General features: G+C 42.6%; 1 protein-coding gene across 6 annotated transcripts in view; it reads right to left on the bottom strand.

Annotated features, from left to right (window-relative positions):
- Nucleotides 1–21,575, bottom strand: part of GRIA2 (glutamate ionotropic receptor AMPA type subunit 2) — a 657,071-nt gene that overhangs the window by 12,478 nt on the left and 623,018 nt on the right. The window lies entirely within an intron of this gene.

Here is a 21,575-nt window from a genome sequence, read left to right as displayed (position 1 = left end):
TCTATGTAATATCTATGTTACTCCATCGGCCAGACTCATCAGAGAGCATGGCTTTATTTTCGTCTCTTATGTGGATGATTCACAGCTTGTCATTTCTGTATCTAAAGAGCCAGAGACCACCGCCATTAGATTTCTTGCCTGCTTGACGGACATCATGAGCTGGATGAGTCAAACTTTTCTTAAGATCAATACTGATAAAACAGAGGTAGTGGGGTTCGGCAAGAGCCAATCCCTGGAGAATCAAATCTGGTGGCCGATTGAGGCTGGTGAATGTCCTTGTCCAACAGCTAAGGCCAAGAACCTAGGAGTGATCTTTGATGATCAGCTTAATTCGCAGCTCAGATCAATCGTCTAACCTCCTCCTGCTTCTTCTTACTGAAGACCTTACAGAACATTGTCCCATTTATTCCTCAGGAACTCAGGAAGTCGGTGGTAGTAGCTCTTATTCTTTTGAAAATAGACTACTACAATGCACTCTTTATGGGCATTGGCAAGGCACAGAGGACGAAACTCCAATTGTTACAAAATGCAGCGGCACAATTGCTATTAAACATTCCTAAAGGCCATCCCACCTCGGCTGGCTTAAGATCTCTACACTGGCTCCCTATCCAGCAATGAGTAGAATTTATGGCCCTATGTTTGGTGCACAAGGCACTATATGGAGGTGGTTTGTTGATATCCAGAAACTGTTCTCATGGTACACTCCCAACAGGAATCTTAGATCCACAAATGTGGGTCTCATTCATGTCTCCAAAATTCGTAAAGCAAGATGGGGAGGTAGGAGTTTATCACATTGTGCAGCTAAACTGTGGAATCAGATGCCTATCGTGATGAGACTGCAATCCATCAGGCAGCATTTTAGGAAACTGCTAAAATCCTGGTTGTTCCCCACTAACTAAGTCGGCGTTGTCAACGATACAGACCGTCTTCACACTTTCAGCACCAAGACGCCGCAGCATTTGAGAACTTTATAACATTTATCTTATCTTATCTTATCTTATCTTATGAATAGGCTTGTCTAGTAAAAGGAGATATCTCACTCTTCTAACTACCAGAATACATACTAAAACAGTCCCTCTGCCTATTGCACCATCTTGGGTGAGAGGAGTCGTTGGCCCTGGGAATGGCCTGCTCTGGATTTCTACGTGTACAATGTCCTATCTTTGCCATGTCGATGAACATTACAAAATGCCTAGCTGAATTAGTATGGGCTAGTTGTCTCACTTTACATCCTTTTCTCAACAGCAACAAAAACAGTACATTTTGGTGCTTCTGGGAATGCGTGCTTCTGTATATATATATTTGTCTTGACTTGCTGGTGGTGGCTCCCAGCAGGGCTGTTTCACCAGAAGGACTTTTGTTTTCCAGGTAGAGAAATTAACAGCTGTACTTCACACCATCTTTATGCAGAATGCTGGTCTTGGTGAAATCTAATTACAGACAGTGTATGAGGTGGGTGGTTTACAGAACTGATTTTTAGGATTCTAGTTTGGGGGAAAAATAACTAACTTTCTAAACTTCATATTTGTGATGTTTGCCCAAAAATTAGAAATTCTTTAATAGGTAATTATATGACAAGAACATTTCTAGTTTCTTCCCTAAACCAAGTTAAACAGTTGTAGTTTTTAAACATAACCCTGACTTGAGAATGGTAACACTACCATAGCCTAAGTAGGAAATAATTTTTTCAGAATCTGGCACAGCAGAAATATGAATCTAACTGCCTGTTTTAATCCTACACACTATGCAAACTAGAACTACTTGCAGGCTTCCATGCACACTTTAATAATAAAATCATTAATTTTAGTGTTACTTAAACAAATGAAAATGCTTTCAGTGTAGTATGTTAATGCTACATCTTAGCCTGCAGTCATACAACACTTCTTGGCAGCCCTCCTACTATGTTTGCCCAGTTGTGACATTTAACTTTTGTGTCACTTGCACCATCTTTGTACATTTTTGTTGTGGACCTGCCTAAAAATCAAATAGGCAAACTTGCAATTGCCAATTAGTTGCCACAATAAGGGATGAATCAGACAGTCAAAACTGTTTAGCAGACTGACAGTTCACACAGGTCTAAATGCCAGCTACCTATTCAGTAAGTGCATATGAAAATGGCTGATTGCTAAAATATCAGTAATGTTCTTGCATTATTATTAATACAGTGGAAATTCCTTCAAATTCTGTGACTACATGGCTATGACCACTTTCTTTAGAAAGTAGAATTGCACTGTATGTCAGGAATGTCAAGCACAATCACAGTTTCTAGTATTTTTATAATGACATTTTCTATGCATTTCTTCTGTGGATGTTAATAACCCACTGGTGGTAGCCTTCCTTCCATTCATGTCAATTTGAGATCACTATTGGGAAGGGATAGCGCACTCCAATTCGTTTGACACATATCAGTTGTTTCACTTCAAATAAATTCCATCATGTTTCTTTGTGTAATGAGGCATGATGTCAACTAAATTTAGGATGAGACCAGTTGCATATTAAAACAAACATAATACTTTAATGATGGATAGTTATAAAGGGATAAAGACCACTGAATGATGCCTAAAAGCAAAGATGCAAGGAACCCTTACTTTGATGTAATTAATCTTTTCCCTTACACAAAGGAGTATCAATATTGGCTTTGAAAAAGCTTTCAGACGAATAAAAGGGTACAAGAACTAAACACTAATACAAATTGGTGCAGCAAAATATGGAACAGAATTGGTTTTCCAAGTGGACAATAAGTATACAGTATACTGTATAATAATGTTGTGATGGAACAATAGGTTTTTGTACATTACACTTACACTAGAGTATGGGAAAAAAGAACACATCAATGTAAAATAGCCTCTCTTCATAATGGATTCTACATTATTGCTTATTTGTTCATGTGTGTCCTCATTTTATGTTCTTCATACGAAATAGAACTCAGCACATCTGTTTAGTGATTATAAATACTTTTTTTCTTAATGCAGAACCTATTGTTGGTTTGCAAAGCGATTTTTGGCACTTCAATAAAAAATATGTTTTGTTTTCTAGCGAAATGTTGAACCTTAGAAAGAAACGGTAGGAAGTTTTAGTCGTAGAGGTAATGTACTGTCACATAGTTCCCCCTTTGAAATTGGCAGACACTGTGAAATTAAAGTACTGATATAGATAAATATTCTTACAGTGTCAGCATATCATGTGCAGTATTTGAGGGTAGTTGCATTTCAAACGTACTCTACAGGCTGTAGCCCTGAATACGTCATTGTTTAACTTAGTAGACAAATTACCTTTACAGGAAACTGTCTTTAAAAAGTATTGGGGAACAAAGCAGGTCCATAATTTGTGAATTAATAGCATGGTGTAGTCTTACAAATTAAATGGTTGGACAAATAAAGCTTAGTACTAGTTGTTGTGCATGTTGAAACATATCTACATAATCATTCATCACAGAAAACCTAAACTATATTTTTATTTTTATCTTCCATGTTGGACTTGGCCCTCTCTGCAGGGCTACCCCCAAACATGTTGCCTTCACCGCTCCTATATTTTAGGGTGGGTAATAAATTCCACTCAGCCGCCAAACGACATGTGGCGGAGTCTTTTCTCGTGTGTACATCCCCAACATTAAGTTTGTGAGTGAGAATTGGCATCCCCTCACGCAATTTTAAGGCAGTCGGACGGCACCCAATGAGATTTTTTTCAAAGTGGAGGTCACAGGCCATCGCAGGCAGACGCGGCGAGAAAGCTACTGCTCACAGTGAGAAAGCTGGTGCTCGAGTAGAAAATCTACTCAAATGGCAGCAAAAAAGTATCGTCCTATGGTGCGCTGCATGGTGCAGTTCATCCTGATTGTGCACCATGGAACAAGCTCCCAGCATTAAAAATCCGCACAACGTGCCAATTTCCCTCGCTCATTAAACTCTGTGGAATCTCGCAGAGTTTTTATGTAACTCCAGCAATTCCCCAGGGTGAAACTCAGGGAGTTCCTCCCGCCCCTACTAATTTTGCTGAATTTGTTTTTGTTGGCCTTAGGACTCTGTATACTTTACCACTGCTAACAAGTGCTAAAGTACTTGTGCTCCTCTCTAAAACATTATTAGCTTTATAGCTTGCAATGCATAAAACCGATATATTACTCTGATAATCAGAAAAGTTAATGCTGAGTCAAATTTTAAAATAGATGTTTTATTCTGCAGAGACTAGGTTTATCCATCCGAATACCTAGGTCTAGTCATTTTAGCTGCCCTTCCAACATTTTATGCTAGACTAAAACAGGCTTGATCATCATGGGCTGAGAATATATAAGAGACATCTTCTTTGCCCTAGTTTCAAACTGGGCACCTTCAATCTCTCTGCAATCACCAGTGATTTTAATTCTGGATTTTGGAGGTGACTTTTCAGTGGCGGGCTGGTGGCAGACAGCATACTGAATGTAGCACAAACTTAAAGTCTTGCCCAGCTCACTGATCTTGTGGTTGGCTTTTGTCACAAAATGGAAGAGGGAACTCACAAGTTTGTAGAATCCCTTGAATTTGTCCTGTAGGAAAACATGCGCACATGACAGTGCCACAGGCTCAGGGAATCTTAGGGCCTACCTCTTACCGTCAGAGGCTACTGTATATGGGAGGAAACCCCCTCTGAGCTGGCAGAGGCCACCAACACATTCCTTCTCTGGCTATCATTTGTTATTAATTGGTAAGTATATCAACCAAACACAGTATTCTAGGAAAAAAGGCATGAGTCTTCCCATGAGAGAGGCAGGTTCCTTTTAATTTGCTCTCTGACTGGCAAAATGAGGACATTTCTCTAAAGTCTGGGCATGACTGACAAAGATAAACTTACACTGTTGTGTAAGTTTGCAATTGTTTGCTATTCACAAATGTTGTTTACTAGTAGTATCTTTATGACTGCAGAGTCTCTGCACACAAAAATCTGCCATTTAATAGATGATAAAACAGATTATTGTGTTGAGCTTGGATTTAACAGTATATCAAAATGATTGGTTTCAATTTTGTGAATTCCACTAACTAGCTAATTTTCTATTTGTTAAAGTAAATGCTAGGAAAGTCAGAATGTTGGAAAATGCCACAAATGTCAAGTTTTCAGACTGATTTTTTAGGTTTCCGATTATCTTCCACTTAATTGTTAAGATAGTTCTTCTGTTTTCTCCAAAAATTATGCCAGGAAATATTGCTAATCCTAATCCCTCTGACCAAATATTTTCACCAATAAATTTTGTAAGAAATAGAAGAGTAGCTTTGTTATCTAGTAACTATGCACATCCTTTAATAAGTACATTCTGGGGAGATCGAATTATGTACTGGCCATGGAAGTACATTTTAGGGAGATCGACTTATTTAACAAGGAAAATACCAAAGCATGTAGGTAATAACAGACACTTCCAAAGTAAAATAAGTGGGCATTATTATTATTAATTAGGAATTTTCCCAGATTTGGTAAACTTGAAATAACAAATTCGATAGAGCTTCTGCACCAAGGTAAGATCAGATGCCAATCATAATTATACCTCTGTAAGAATTTATAAAATTCACTAAACCCTTAAGGACTATTGGGTTGTGTAATAGAATACAGCAAACGTATTGCATAATGAGGGATAATGAGGGATATCCCTAAACAGATTACCTTTTGTAATAGTTATAAGAGATGTTTGTATGTCACCCTGCCTAGGGATCTTGTTTGAGCAGAAATATGATGTATAGCAGATGTATTCCTTACAGACAAATGCTTTTGGTGAAAGCAATGTTTCACAGATGTCACTATAGACTTTGGGCCTGATTCTGTTCTCGTTCAGAGAGCATACTAACTGAATCAGTTCAGAAATGCTTTCCGTATGACTCGATATGGGGGAGTTTGACTGAACGAGTATGATGCATCCTTATGCATCCGGATACGATTCGGCCGGACTCCCATTGACTTCAATGGGAGCCTGTGTTCAGAACGTGAACACAGGCTCCCATTCAAAAAAGGAGTGGGTCGGTGGGAAAAACCTTGCACCCTGTGGTGGGCACCCCATGGTGCCTGCCACACTGTGCTTGGTTGTAATGGGAGGACCCATGGGTACCCCCCCCCCCGGCCCAGTTCGTAGGGCCCCAGTTGAACGGGGCATGCTACGGGCCCCCAAAGACTGATTCGGGCAACCGTTCATTACGGTCAAACCGATTCGGAAAGGCTGTCTGAATCGGTCATCGTATGCGCTTGTTCGGAAACCAAATCCATAGAGCTGTATAAATGCCTTTTGTAACTGATTCAGTCAGGCTTGAAAGGTTTCCAGCCATTGTACTTTGTCATTCGGAACAGGGAACAAGTCGGTCGGAAGCAAGGGCTCCGATTCAGACTCGGCAAACCCGAATCTGAGTCGGAGCCCTTCCGACCGACATCGGAATTGACCCCTTAATGTTCTTTTCTTATGGCAGACTCTAGTGGCTTGTTATTTCTTGATGGTAATTATAGAAACATAATGTTTATGTTCATACATGTATTATGTGTATGTCTGTTCCATTTGTGAAAGGAAAAGGTGCAATAAACTGTGTCTGCAGAGCAGTAAAATATGAGTTCTACAGAACTTAACTTTGATATATCATAGCAGCAGGTTCTGCAGCACAAATAAATAGATATGTGAGAATACAATCTGTGATTTTTCAAAATACCAAACTGCTCCACTAATTACAATTCATCGTAAATTCTGAACAATCCGCAATACATTCATGGAAAGCCTGTGGAAATCACGAAGCAGACCAAACTTTTTATCTTTGCATACAAACTAGTATACAAACTGGTCAAGATCTTTAGCTTACAAAATGACTGGACTAAACTACCAAGGTGACTTTAGTCCCTAAGGCATACCACAACTATAGAATTAACAACTTTCTCTGTTTAGGGTCCAGTATACCAAGATGTGCCGCTTCTCAAACTGCCCCTTTTTAAACTCAATCCTCGAAAGACAGATGCCTTCCCCATGTACCTGATATCATAGAATAATGCCTAACTAAGAATTAAATGCAAACTCTCACAAAACTCAGGTGGTATTATAATATATACAGGATAAAGAATCCCAGTCATACATTATCAATATAATACTAATCACCGAGGAGTCCATAACCATATAGAAGAACGAGGCTGAAGGCCGACTTCCTTTATAAGGTTATGGAACTCTGAGGTGACTTGCAAAATCCTTATAGTGTACATTTGGGGGTACTTTATCCCATATTCACATCATCACCTTTTTCACAAACCACGTAAAGCTGTGCTGGGTAGCTCTTTCATATAAAATTGTGAACACGTCTGCAAACATGTAGAATAGACATAAAACCTTTAGTGCAATCCGTTCAGATATTTGTTGCAAATAGATATCAATCAGGGGATTTTAAGCGTGCTACTCACCCGTGAGGGTCTCAAGGCGCTGAGGGCGGGGGGTCTGCATTTCCGTTAGCTGAAGAGCCAGGTCTTGAGAGTCTTACTGAAGGTTTTCAGGGAGGGGGTGCGTCTGATGTCTGCCAGGAGCTCGTTCTAGGTTTTGGCTGCATTGTGAGAGAAGGATCTTCTACCTGCTCTGGCTCTGTGGAAACGAGGGGTTTCGGCCAGTGCGAGGCTGGAAGATCGGAGGTTTCTTTTGGCTACATGGAAGTTGATTAAGTCATTGAGGTATTTGGGTCTGGTGTTGTGTAGGCATTTGTAGGCATGGGTGAGGATTTTGAAGGTGACTCTTTTCTCCATGGGGAGCCAGTGGAGCCTTCGTAGGTGTTGGCTGATTTGTTCGTGCCGGGGATGCCAAGGACGAGTCGGGCTGCGGTGTTCTGTATCGTTTTTGGAGTAGGGACTTGTTTACGCCGGCGTATAATGCGTTTCCATACTCAAGTCTGCTGGTGATGAGTGCGTGGGTGTCTTCCTTGACTCAGGAGGGATCCATTTGAAAGTCTTGCGGAGGATGCAGACGGTGTTGAAGCAGCTGGGGGAGACGGCGTTGACCTGTTGGTTCATGGTGAGGGATGGGTCGAGTATGATGCTGAGGTTTTTGCCGTGGTTCGAGGGGGTCGGTGGGCTTCCGAGGGCTGTTGGCCAACAAGTGTTGTCCCATGCTAAAGGGGTGGTTCCAAGGATGAGGACTTCTGTCTTCTTGGTGTTGAGCTTTAGGTAGCTGTTGGTCATCCAGACTGCGACCTCCTGCATTCCTTTCTGGAAGTTGAGCCTGGCGATGGTGGGATCTTTGGTGAGGGAGAGGATGAGCTGGGTGTCATCAGCGTAGGAGACAATGTTGAGGCCGTGTTGTCAGACAATGGCGGCGAGGGGGGCCATGTAGATGTTGAAGAGGGTCAGGTTCAGTGATGATCCCTGTGGGACTCCGCTGGTGATTCTGTGGGATCAGAGAGGAAGGGTGGCAATCTGATTGTTTGGCTTCTTCCGGTGAGGTATGATCGGATACAGTCTAGGGCTGTTCCTTGTATGCATGCGTCGTGTAGTCTGGCGACGAGTGTGCAGTGGGAGACAGTGTAGAAGGCTGCTGATAGGTCGAGTAGGATAAGGGCTGCGGAGTGCCCTTGGTCCAGGAGGGTGTGAATGTTGTCTATGGCGACAAGTAGAGCCGTCTCAGTGCTGTGGTTGATTCGGAATCCAGATTGGGATGGGTCGAGGATGGCATTGTCTATGATGAATCTTGTCAATTCCCTATTGACTGTTTTCTCTGCAACTTTGGCTGAAAAGGGGAGGAGCGAGATGGGCTGGTAGTTCTTGAGGGCGGTGGGGTCAGATGGGGGCTTCTTGAGCAGGGGCCTGACCTCTGTGCATTTCCAGTCATCTGGGAAGGTGCCTGCTTCGAGGGGGGTGTTGATGGTGCGTTGTAGTTCGGGTGAGATGGTGGTGGTGGCTCTGTGGTAGATATGTGGGGGCAGGGGGCAGTGGGGGCCCCTGAGTGGATGCCTTTCATGGTTGAGGTGGTGTCTTCAGCTGTGATCGGTGTCCAGGTGGAGATGGTGGGCTGACTGGTACATCTGGGGGGTGGGCCGGCTGTGGCGTCAGCTGGAAGGTCGACAAAGTTGTCTTAGAGGTTTTTGACCTTGAGGTGGAAGTAGGTTCCAAGCTTGTCGCAAAGATCTTGGGACAGGCTGATGTCTGTGGCTTCGCTGTGGGGGTTTGTGAATTCCTGAATGACAGTGAAGAGTTCCTTTGAGTTGGCGGAGTTGGCAAGGATTTTGTTGTGGATGAAGGTCCTCCTGGTGGTTCTGATTTGGTTGTGGTAGTCCTTCATGGCGTCCTTGTAGGTGGTGTGGTTTTCGGGTGTCTTGGTGGTTCTCCAGCTCTTCTCCAGGCATCTGCTTGTGCATCTGGCTTCTTGGAGATCAGTGGTGAACCAGGCGGCTTTCCTGGGGTGCTGTTTATCGGGGTTGCATAGCGGGCGAGCACGTCTGCGCAGGTGGAGATTCAAGTGTGGAGTTCTCTGGCTGCAATATTGGTGTTGGATAACGAGGTGTGGTTGTCTCGGGAGAGGGCAGAGTTGAGTTGGTCATCAGTGACCTTGCTCCAGTACCTTCGTGGTGGGCGTGGGGCTGGTTTGGGTCGTGTTTGGCATGGCCTATTGGCAGTCTCTGAGTCTTCCTGGGTTGAGTGCGTGGAGGGCAGCTGCGCTGTAGCGGAGGGTGACTCGAGATGCAGGGTCGCTGGTGCTGGTCGCGGTCGGGTCACAGACGGGCGCAGATGGGATTGCCTTAGGTGCGCCTTCGGAACGCCTGTGGCGCAACAGCGCAGCAGCTGCCATTAAATAGGGGAGGGGGTGGGACGAGGTGCTGGGAGGCGGGAGCGGGAGCTGTCCTGGGTGGAGAGGCCGCAGGGCAGCAGCGGCGGGAAACCAGCCAAAATTAGAGTGAAAATAAAATTTAAATAACAGGGTGAAAATAATCAAGCTGGGTAAATTAAAGCTGGTGGGTGCAGGGCAGAGCGCCGAGGCAAGCAGGAATCTGGTAGCAGGCATGAGCCCCCACCAGGAGGAGGTCTCGCTGTTGTGGGGAAACATCCTTTACCACGCAACCATTACAACGCGGTATGGTTACATCGTGGTTTTAACAATGCAAGTCGTTACACCGACTTGCACTGGAGGGCGCTGTAGGATAAGGAATAGTGTGAATTACTTTCCAACACCTTCCCTACTGTACGTAGACTGGAGTTGGAATAGTAATTCACACTATTCCTATGTCCAGCGCCCTCCAACGCAAGTCGATGTAACGACTTGGGTTGTTAAAACCGCGATGTAACATACCGCGTTGTAATGGTACGCGTTGTTACATCATACATCCCTGTTGTGGCATGACGATGGCAGGGCAAGGGTACTGCAGAGCTGCTGGGGAGAGCTGTTATTAGAAACAATTCAATTCGAGTCAGACTTGAAAAAAAATAAAAGCTGCAGTAGCTCGGAATATGATGAAACATGCAGAAAGATTCTAGCTTTTATCTAACTAGCTAAGAGAGTGCAAAAAAATAAAGATGTTCTCTCTGCTTGCTATTGTAAGCTTGAAAAATAGAGCAGAAACAAACAAATCAATGTTCTGACTTTGTTGCTTTAAGCAGCTACTTCAATTAAGCTCCATGACGTGGCTCTGGCAGCAGGCATTGTGACATCAGAAATCAACAGTAATAGCTTATAACAGTCGAGTTCTGGCATCTTTTCTTTATCATCAGTGACTTGGTGTGTCACAATTCCCTGATCATAAAGAAATTGCAGACTGGTCTTTTTAAAGGGGTTACTGAATCCCATGTATTATAATGCATATTAATATAGTTCCTTCAAAAAAACATTTTTACCAAATGTCCTTAAAAAAAATGAGACTAATTTGAAATCAATATGCATTTAATTAAGACATTGAAGAAAGACAATTGGGGGACCCTCACTTACAGAGTGGTTGAATATGTGCAATAGAAGGGGAAAAGGAAGGCAATACATCTACTGGGAGTAACGTCTATGCAGGATTCTACTGTCCATAAAAAACACAGAGAAATGTCATAGGAGGCTGGGGATAAAGGTTTAATTGCTCAAGAGATTCTCAACCTTTCCAGCTATGATTCACACTTGGTGGACAAATACATGATTTTCTGCTAATGAGAAATATTACTGTTTCGGAACTTGCCAACTGGATATTTTAGGAAACTAGAAGGCTGAACTATTATAACTGTAAGTCTCACTGAGTCTCACAGTCCAAATAATCTAGAAGCTCGAAGGTTTATGTGATTAATCCTAAATTTCTCTTTCTGAGAAAATTGGGTAAGAAAGTTTAACAGCTACACTAAAACAATAATGCAGCTATGCAAATAAAATGTTCCCATTCACTAACTCTTAAAAATGAGGTTGTTGGTTGACTGTGGTAAAAGCGCTGGTCAGTCTGCAGCCACAATCCTAGTGTGGTATGGTACAAGTAAACCCCAAATTAACCTGTGCTCACCCTCTGGTAGCCATGGCACAGAGCAGTGAGGCTTAACTTGTGCGTAAAGTAGCTGTGCAACACTTCAAACAGTAAAACAGTGAAGACAGCACATAAAATGATTCCACATCATTTTAGAAAAATAGCTAGGAATGCAGTAAATATAACAAGATGAAAATGATTAGATTCCAATCAGTAGACTCGGAGATATTGAATTTGGAAGTTTATTGTGTAAAAAGCACCATAAAGCAAAAAGCGCTTCTGGGGATATCTAGTCGCACCGGACCAGGATCAAGTCACAAGTTCAGGCCAACTGCAACGGAGTCTGGACCAGCTAGAGGGATCCAGTTATGCCTACTAAACAGTCTACCTTTAATCTGGGTTTCGTAGCGTAGCGTGGGTCCACGTCAAAGATGCATCAGGCAGCTGAGGCGATGCATCAGTTCCAAGATGCGGCATGGTTGAGGTGCGAGGTCCAATTGCTTTGACGTCGAGGATCCTGTTGACAGGGCTTGCGATGTGAAGTCCAGTGTCGAGGATGCAATGCACAGTTGAGGCAATGCGACGGTTCTGATGAGTGGCAAAGCTGTAATGCTGAACTTTTGCATCACTGTTGAAGCTGCCCTCAACTAAAAATGAGAGAAACTTGGCCAGGGAAAGCGTTTGCAGCAGTGGTCCCGAAGACGATGTGTGGGTCCCAATGTGGGTTGCGGTGGCAATGCAAGTCTTTTGTGATGAGTCCAATCCATGCAGCAGCGACAATGCATCAATTCTGCTTGAGGATGTGCTGCTCAGCCGAGGAGATGAATCAGTTCTATTCTGAGATGCAGAGCTCAGGTGAAAAGATGCATGGATTCTGCTGGCAAGAACCTTAGGCCTAGTGCAGGTGGGTGGAACCCTGTTCTTTGCTTGAAGCTTCAGATCTGGAGGCCATCCAGCGCCCTTGGAGTCACTCTAGGTTCTGCCCACCCAGGCAGGACAGCAGCAGGCAGAAGATCAGCAAAGCAGGAATCCAGAAGAGGGCAGTCCAGCAGTGTGGCAGTCCTTCAGCAGCACTACAGTCCTTCTTCCTGGCAGAGTATCCACAGGTCCAGAAGTGTACTGAAGTGGTGGTGTCTGAGGTCCAGTAGTTATACCCAGTGGTGCCTTTGAAGTGGGGGAAATTTTAAATACATGCCTTTGAAGTGCACTGATGTATTCCCTTCATGCCCTGGCTCCAGACTCACTACAGGGTGGTATGCAGCCCTTTGTGTGTGGACAGGACACAGACTATTCAGGTGCAAGGGAGATTGTGCCCAGCTATTTCCTCATATCCTGCTGGAGATGGCCCAGGGAGATACACAAAAGCCCCCATTCTACGGGGCTGTTGAGTCGGAATACACAAAGCCCAATTGCAGCTATACCTAGTCATGTGATCAGAGACAGGCTACAGGCACCAAACAGTTAAAGCAAACAAATGCCAACATCTAAATATAGCATTTTCAGAATTTCAGTTTAAAATCTGACTTTACCATAAGTTTGGATTTAACATTTTGGTTCTTTGGACACCAGACTTGGAGGGTTTATCTCTTCCCAATTGAAAATTACACTTATAAAATGTAATAAGGTAACCCCAGTGTTATCCTATGGAAGAGATAGGCCTTGCAGTAGTGACAAATGAATTTGAGAGTTTTTCACTACCAGGACATGTAAATCTTACATGTACATGTCCTGCCTTTTACATATATTGCATACAGCGCTCTGGGTTGTCCAGAAGCTACCTTACACGTGACCTATATGGATAAAAAGAGAATGTTTGGGTCTGGCAAAAGGTTTATTCTGCCAGGTCAAAATGGCAGTTTAAAACTGCACACAGAGGTTCTGCATTGGTAAAACTGAAACATGGTTAAAAGTCTACTTAAGTGGTTGGCACATTCAGTGCTGCAGGCCCACTAGTAGCATTTGATGTACTGGCCCTGGGTACTGGTAGTACCGCTTTACTAGGGACTTATAAGTAAATTAAATATTCCAATTGAGGATAGGCCAATACTACCATATTTTAAGCAGAAATCGCATTAACACTGGTTAGCAGTTGAAAAGTACACAGAGTTCTAATTGCAGCAAAGACGAGGTACAAAAATGAGAGGTTAATGGCAAACTATTTGGGGTTACCCTGCATAAAGGGCCATTTTCAACACTAACCTAATATTTAGAAAGAGCAACATGTAATGATTATACAGACATGAAAATGTTTCGAATTAATGCACTAATCAGGAGCTAACAAAATATTTTAAAGCAACCACGGAAAAGCATCAGAAACACTTCAATGTTATTTCCCAAACAGCAATTAAATTGGACTTAGGCCTCATCTGAAGCTAAATGCAATGGAGCAAGATTGGGTAATCCTAGAGGTTCTCCCCGACCAAGAGTTTTATCTCCTGACTTAAGGCCCGATGTAGGTAAAACCGAAATACAGAGTCCTTAATAGCAAATTTTACAGATTCACTATTAAGGACCCGCAAAATTGAATGTAGGTAGGAATCGCTAAAATATTACCGATTCCTTAACATTCCTTAATAACGTATCCCAAATTGAGATTAGCTAATAAGGAATACCTACCATTCATTCCTATGGGCTAGGAGGCCCATAGGAATGAATGGGAAGATATTCACTATTAGCGATTCGGTATTAAAGAATGGCAAATAGCGGGCACTATTTCAAGGGTGCCAGGGTGTCAAAAGGACACCCTGTTGCACCCCTGAAATGTGCATGTGTGCACATGTGGCGCACATACATGCCCTAAGGGCATGAATGTGTGCCACATGGCACTTTAAAAAAAGCAAAAAAGCAAAAAAGTGCTTTTTTAAAGGAAATCGTTAATTACCACCAACTTGAAGTTGGTGGTAATTAGCGATTCCTTAAGGCTAAAGTGCACTTACTTTTGTGCTACTTACATTGCATTTGAGGAATCGCAATTCCCGATTCCTTAAATGCAAGAGCAAAATAAGGAATCACAATTTTGCGATTCCTTATTTTGCTAGTAGGTTTGAACTCACCTACATTGCTCGCAGCGATCTGTAACGCTGGAATTCTGCTAATTTCAGCGTTACCGATCGCTATTTGGACACCTACATCTGGCTCCAAGTTCTTTGTCTGAAATGTAAGCTCCTTCAGTAGGGAAAATGGAGGCTGTAGCCTTGTGGAGTTCCACAAGGAAGTGAATCTTAGTTTTACAATCTGATGATAATAAAGAGCCATGTTGCAAATGTTGTTAGACAACCATGGAAAATATAGCCACCATGATCATGAGTTTGTGAGGCACACTCTGGGTATTTTTCCTATTCTCAAAGTTTACCTTTTCCTAGTTCTCCAGATACAATACAATATCCAGGCATGTATCTCCTCCTCCAGATGCTCACAAACTGACCACAAATCCATTTAGAGCCCCTCGAAAACCAGGTTCTTTTTTTAGTGGGAAAAAGATTTTTCCCTACTTTAATCAGAACCACAGCTTAAATTACAATTACCTTGAGTCTGGCTGGTGTTCTTACAATTAGATTGATCAGTCTGTTTTCCATAGATATTCTACTCTTTTCTTACCAGAAAGCAAATTCCACTGTAAGCAGGGGTTCCTCAGGATCCAGAAATATCTTCATCTTTTTGATCAAGAAGAAGCCAGCTTCCTTGAACCTAACAATTACTTTACACATCCATGGATTGAAGGGGAAAGTGGAGTCACATTCCTCAGTCCTTCTGCAGGAAACAGGATTTCTTCAAGGAGGCGGTCCTCTGATGGAAAATTAATTCCAAGATAGCACTCTTCTTTGAGAGTATAGATAGCAATTTATAGAGGACTACACCTAAAAGTAATTACTGAATCACCTTACATTAGTCATCCCAACCCAGCTTGTGCCATTGCATTTGGTCCCAGGTAGTTGTGAAAACTTTGCCGCAGGGTCTCTTTTGGAATTTGACATTTACACAGCTGGATCTGTCTATGCACACTTTAGAGCTGACTTCAAAAATTTTAAAGTAACAGTTTATTAGAAAAATTGGTTCATCATTTCATGGAAATGTGCACACCATTAGGGTCTGTCTGACATGCACACACAGTAGAGAGGGAAAATGAGAAACTATCCAGATAAAAAAAATATCAAAAACTCCAGGGTAAATATCGCTAATAGATGGATTTCCTACAGATATTTTGATTTAATTTTCTTCTGAATTGGCTGTCAACTCTCTGACTCATTAGGTCTTCTAAATGCAATATGGGGCTAGCACCTTTTACGTGACAGCTTTTATCTCCCAAGCCTGCAATACATCTAGGTTTTCTGCTTGGATAACCACTATACCAAACAGCAAAATTTCCCAGCTGAGATTTAAAAAGGCAAGAAATGTCTGTGTAGTGCTGTAGATGCATATCTTAGGGAGATTTTTTGATCTGTGCTACTGCTACTCAAAATGAAATTTTATGAGGTCCTCATCCAGGTTTAAAGTCGGGCTTAGTGCACTTTAGGCTATAGTGTGCCTGATATATACATTCATTGGTTAACATCAAGTAAATGTAAAGAAACAACATGACTTTCTAGTGTGATATTTTATTGCAGGCCCTCAAGTCTGAAAACATCATATGGCATCTGGCTTTGTGTAAGACCATGTTTACAAAAGTATAGTTTGTCAAAGTAAAAAAAGGTCTACTCACCTCCCAGCCACTCAACCACTCAAAAATCACATTTCTCTACCTTGGACAATTGGTATGAAATACCATCTAATGAATTATTGAGTTCCATAATTATATTGTGGCTCAGGGACCTAATGCAAGCTCCTGCAGCCCTTGCAGTGGAGCGAGCCCCAATCCTTAGGGGGGACCATTGAGCCCAAAACAGACTAACTTGCCATGCTATTTGTACACTATGCTGTTCATCAAGATTTCTTCCTCGCATATGAATCAAGGCGGTTTTAATAATTGTTCACAAGTGATCCAGCAACATACCACAATGAGGCTTAAAACCTCAATGCCTCTCATTTTACTCATTTGGATTTCTCCGTTAATGTGGCAAGGAATATCTTCAACTCAAAATCAAATCCCTTGTGGCTTCTTGAATGCCACACTGCTGACTACTGAGTTTGGCCAATGCAGGAGAAGGCTAATACGATTGTCCAGTGGCTTGGAAATATACCAGAACAATTAGAAATCACTCATACAAATCCCAGCCATTGCCCACAAATCATGTAACAATCCGTATCCAAGGTTGTGGAACCATGTTCAGCTTCATCCCGAAACCATTGTTGCTAATGTGATTAATGCTGTGTAACATTTGCACTTATAGACTGTAAAAAAGGAGGTTAACCGGTACGTCTTCTGACTTTGTACCCTGTTTTCGATATCTACATTCCACTCATACTTTTTTCTGTTCTTTAGATCGCTTCACCATAGAGTCTTTTTTAGACAAAGCATTTGAATGATCACCAATAGGGGGGTTAGCTTCCGTCGTTTGTACTAAATCAGTTGGTAGCTTTGTCAAAAATCTGCAGCTGCACCATAAGTATTTATGAGTTACCTACTTAAATTTTACTTCTTTCTCTGAATGAATATTTATGGCAATACCTAAAAGAGCTCCAGAATTGCCCCTCTTTTCCCGTAGCCATACTTCCTCATTGACTTCTACATTAACAGATTTCTCCATTGACTTCTACTGAGAACAACTACACAGAGGCCATTATTCACAAAGGGCCCCCACACTTGTGGAGGATGCCCTGCAGTCATGGCAGAGGTATGCACTTGTTGTGGGAACTCCACAATGGGTAATTACAGTACAGATCCTGTCGCAAGTTCTGGGCCCCCGCCACGACTGTGTGGCATCTGCTAAGAGTGCTAAGGCCCTTTGAGAATTGGGCCCTAAGTAGCTTAATACGAGCAGCCCGGAAGATGTACAAGGGTTTACCCGCCCCTACAGTTATCAATACTCAGGGTACCAATGAGTCCAAGGGTGGAAAAATCCAGGCCAAAATGACTTGGATCCTGCGGTCTACTAAGATTTGAGAATTTACAAGGTAATCGATATTTGTGGGTTACGTTGCTCTGGTAAGTCATATTTTCCCTAAAAACTGTCCACTGAGATTTTGGCTGCTTCTATGGTTCCAGCAACTGCTGTTACCAGCCTCATTGGAATTCAGAGGCTATCGTAAGGTGAGGCTAATCTCCTCAATTGTGCTGTCCTTCATTTTCCTTACATTTATATTGATGATAGGTAATCCTTTCTGACTTTTTTAAAACCTTGATTTGAAACTTACATTTTCTCTTATTTTCATTGAAATTAATTTTAAGAAATTGGGTTGCTGCTGGTTGTGGGAGTATGAGCCCTTCTCAGGCAGCTACCACAATCCTTGTCAGGATGATCCAGAAAAGTCATTAAATTACCAGTGCTTACCCTTTGATAGGTTAACACAAAAGCAGGCTTAACTTAGAAAAAATGTGTATGGTATTTATGCGGCACTCAACCACTAATGAAGTGAAAACATAGCACTAGAAAAATATCACACAATGTTTTTAAAAAGAGTATATTATAATAAGGTATTTGACATCAAGATAACAAACATCCAATTAGTAGACCTGGAGATATGCATTTTTAAATCCTTACGGTAAGTATAGCACCGAAAATACAATGTTCCACTCGCAGTTATCTGGTCATGCAAGATTGGGTTAAAGTCACAAGTTCAGGATGTTTGTCACTGTAACACAAACAGCAGGCTGGACGTCAGGGACAGTCATTGCTGTAGCAGGAAGTTTCTGTTGGGAATCACGGTTAGTCATTGCTGGAGTACTGCACTGGCAGTCACTGTGGGCTGTTGTGTGAAGAGAGGATCTTGCATTGTGGATCCTCACTGGCGGTGGCTGTAGCACGAAGAGTCGGGCTCACTGGAACTTCGCATTGGCCTTTGGCGTAGGCATCAAGACCTTGGCATGAATGGGCTGTTCCCCATAGACAGTGTCCAAAGCATTAGGATTTCTCCTTTTCTTCCAGGTGGAGCTCAACTGATGCCACACTAAAGGTCCAAGACCTTAGAAGCACCTCTTGGGACTCGACAGAGGCCTGCAGGGCTCAGGCAAGCCTAGTTGCAAGTCTAGGCTGGTCCAGTGCAACAGGTCAACTGGGCAATTGCTTAGAGGTCTGTGGAGTTGGTTCTGTCCCTGTAGTTCAGATCAGGAGGAGTGCTAACTAACCCATGGAGTCACTCAGGTAGCCTGGGGTGAAGGGTGCAGGACCAGTCTTCCTTCACAGATAGCGGGCCAGCCCTCAGGTAACAGGGCAGTCCATTGTCAGCAGGGCAGTCCATCTTGTGTAGCATCCACAGATCCAGAAGCGCATTGAAGAATGGGTCAGAGGGTCTCATTGTTATACTTGGTGCTAGCTTTGAAATGGGAGAAGCATCTGGAGTTTTAACCTTCACAGAAATATTTGGAATTTACTACCAACCTGCCCTGGTCCCAGTCTGACTGCAGTCACCATAGGATAGTGTGAAGTTCTTTGCTTGTGAGCTTAGGCAGCGTCTTTGAAGTGCAAGTAGGGCTGTGCATTACTCCGCCCCATCCTGCCTTAGATGGCCCATCCTGCCAACACCCTGGAGATCTATTGTACGTTTGTCTGGTAAGAATACACAAAGGCCAACTGACTACTACACTTAGTCATGTGACCTAATAAGCAGGCTCCAAATTGAAACACACAAATGGCAATGAAAGACTGCATGCAAAGACTGCATGCAATAATTCTCATCACTGGGAATGGCTTGGGGTAGCACTCTAAGCCATCATTTTTTTGCTCACCAGCCCACCTCAGTTTGGAACCAATTTGTACCCAGCTGATGAGCACATGACTAGGGTAAAACTGGTCTTGGGTCGCTTGTGTTCTGGTTAAGGGAGGACCTGGCTTGGTAGTTCAGGCTGGACTGTTTCGATTGTAGCAGGGTCAAGACTGATTTGCATATAGCTACGTCCAAACTTAGGTGACATGGTGTGCAAAATAACGATGGATTGGGATTCGGTCCCATTAATTACCAGTGGCTGAGATTAATTCAAGCATTTTATCAATCATTTTTTTGTATACTTTAACTTTCTAAAAGTGGCATTTTCAGAATTGAGACTTAAAATGTAACAGGCTGCAATGACAGACCTGAGATTTCTTTTTGAAAGGCTACTTAAATGTGGGATGCACAATAAGTGCTGCAGGCCCACTAACAGCATTTAATTTTCAGTCCCTGGGTAATGTAGTAACACTTTACAAGGGACTAAATAAATTAAAAGTGCCAATTGGGTGTAAGCCAATTTGCCCATGTTTAGAGGAGAGAGCACAAGAACTTTAGCACTGGTTAGCAGTGGTAAAGTGCATAGTGTCCTAGAAGCCAATAAAAGAAAGTAGAAGGGGGAAGGCAAAAGGTTTGGGGTGACCCTGCAGAGAGGGCAAGTCCAACAGAGTAACTCGTAAACACAACACTCCTTTAAAAAATTCGATTTTTATTACTTGCTTTTGAGTATATCGTAAATGTCCAGAATTTGTGTCATTCAATTCCTGCCAGGGTGATGTTTTACATCACATAAGATGGTTGTCTACATTAGCACAAGCCTGAGACTTGTGAGAATGTCCAAACAGGATTTTATCATTAAAATCTAACCTGGGAGAGAAGTGTATAACTGTAATAATGATAAACAGCATGTGCTGATTTTATGAGCCAAATTTAGTTGCCCAAAATGCTTGTGATAAATATGGCAACAACGTGGTGTAGTCACACCTGGTGAATTGGGCATTTGAAAATTTGTGAAGAAATACCCATACAAATTCAAAATACTTGCCCAACATTAAGGCCAATGCAGCCCTCAGCATTTCCTTGAATAGTAGGCATATTTGTAGACTCCTGTCAAGTCAAACCGTCAGTCACATTATTTATTCCTACGTGTCATGAAACATTGTCAGTACATGCATATATTACTATGATGAGCTTAAAAGAAGTGTTGTGTGAATCACCATCATTGTGTAAACATAGTAAGCACTATCGAGCAAGGGAGTGTATCGACAAAGTATGCACTGCTTCACAGCCCATACTCTCACCCCAAATAATTATTTTATAGCAGATCTGCAGGGTACACTTTGAGATCAGACAAATGTTGTTACAGGAAGAAACAGTGCTTTGCAGCTTATGTAGCATACCCACTAGGGTGATCATTGATACATTTCTAAGGGAAGTACACACTTTAGGTACACATATTGTGACCATGGTCCACTGGTTTCCAATGACTCTGCTCCCTAGCTGTTCACTTTGGTGGCCCTCGCAGTTCTAAGCATACTGTAGTGAGACATGAAGGATACATTGCTTGTAAGGCTTTTGTTTCGTAGACCCGACATCTGACTTACCAGGCCCAGTGGAATTATAAGATTTGTTTTTTCACATGGAGATTTCAGCTTCCAAAAGCAGCCAAAATCAGCTTGTGAAAATCCTAGGGAAAGGTGCACGAGAATGGTGTGGAGACACAGATTAACGTTACCCTCAAAACATGTATCCACTATTAGAACACTGGAATATTGGGTGCTCCGTTGAAAATAATGGAGTGCTCTGGGCTTCTAATGGCAGGTAGAAGCCCGAAGCTCAAACATTCCAATGTTGTCCTTCACAATAGTTGCTGTGAACAATGCCTCATGGGGCATGAGGGCATTTCAATCACCTCGGGCTCCGTGAGGTCTTTGTTTTATAGCCTTAGAGCCTGATGTAGTGGGCTTCGCCGGACATTAAAGGCTCACTCCAGTGTTAAAGTCGAAGGTGAGGGCCTTTAACAAGGAATCAGGCTTTTAATGGCCGGTAGAGCCCATTACATGGGCTCCAAGGCTATCCAGAGGACAGAATGTTCTAATTTGTAAAAATAAAGGCTTTTCGGAGCCTGAGAGGGTTAAATCTCCTCGGGCTCCGAGAGGCATTTGTATACAGCAACTGGGCTTCTACCAGCCAGTAGAAGCCCAGAGTACTCCATTGCCTTCAATGGAGTGATCAACATTCCAATGTTCTAATATTTATTAGAACATTATGCCCTCTGGTGGTGGAATGTTCTAAGAGCCTTAAAGTCCTCCATAGCTGGGTTATACTTGGATTAAAGTTCCGCTCATTTTAATAGCTGGAATAGCCTGCTACTGCGGACTATAA

This window comes from Triturus cristatus, chromosome 2_2 (genome assembly GCF_964204655.1).
Source record: "Triturus cristatus chromosome 2_2, aTriCri1.1, whole genome shotgun sequence".
In the NCBI taxonomy this organism is placed as follows: Eukaryota; Metazoa; Chordata; class Amphibia; order Caudata; family Salamandridae; genus Triturus; species Triturus cristatus.
This window is presented reverse-complemented; position numbering and strand designations above follow the sequence as displayed.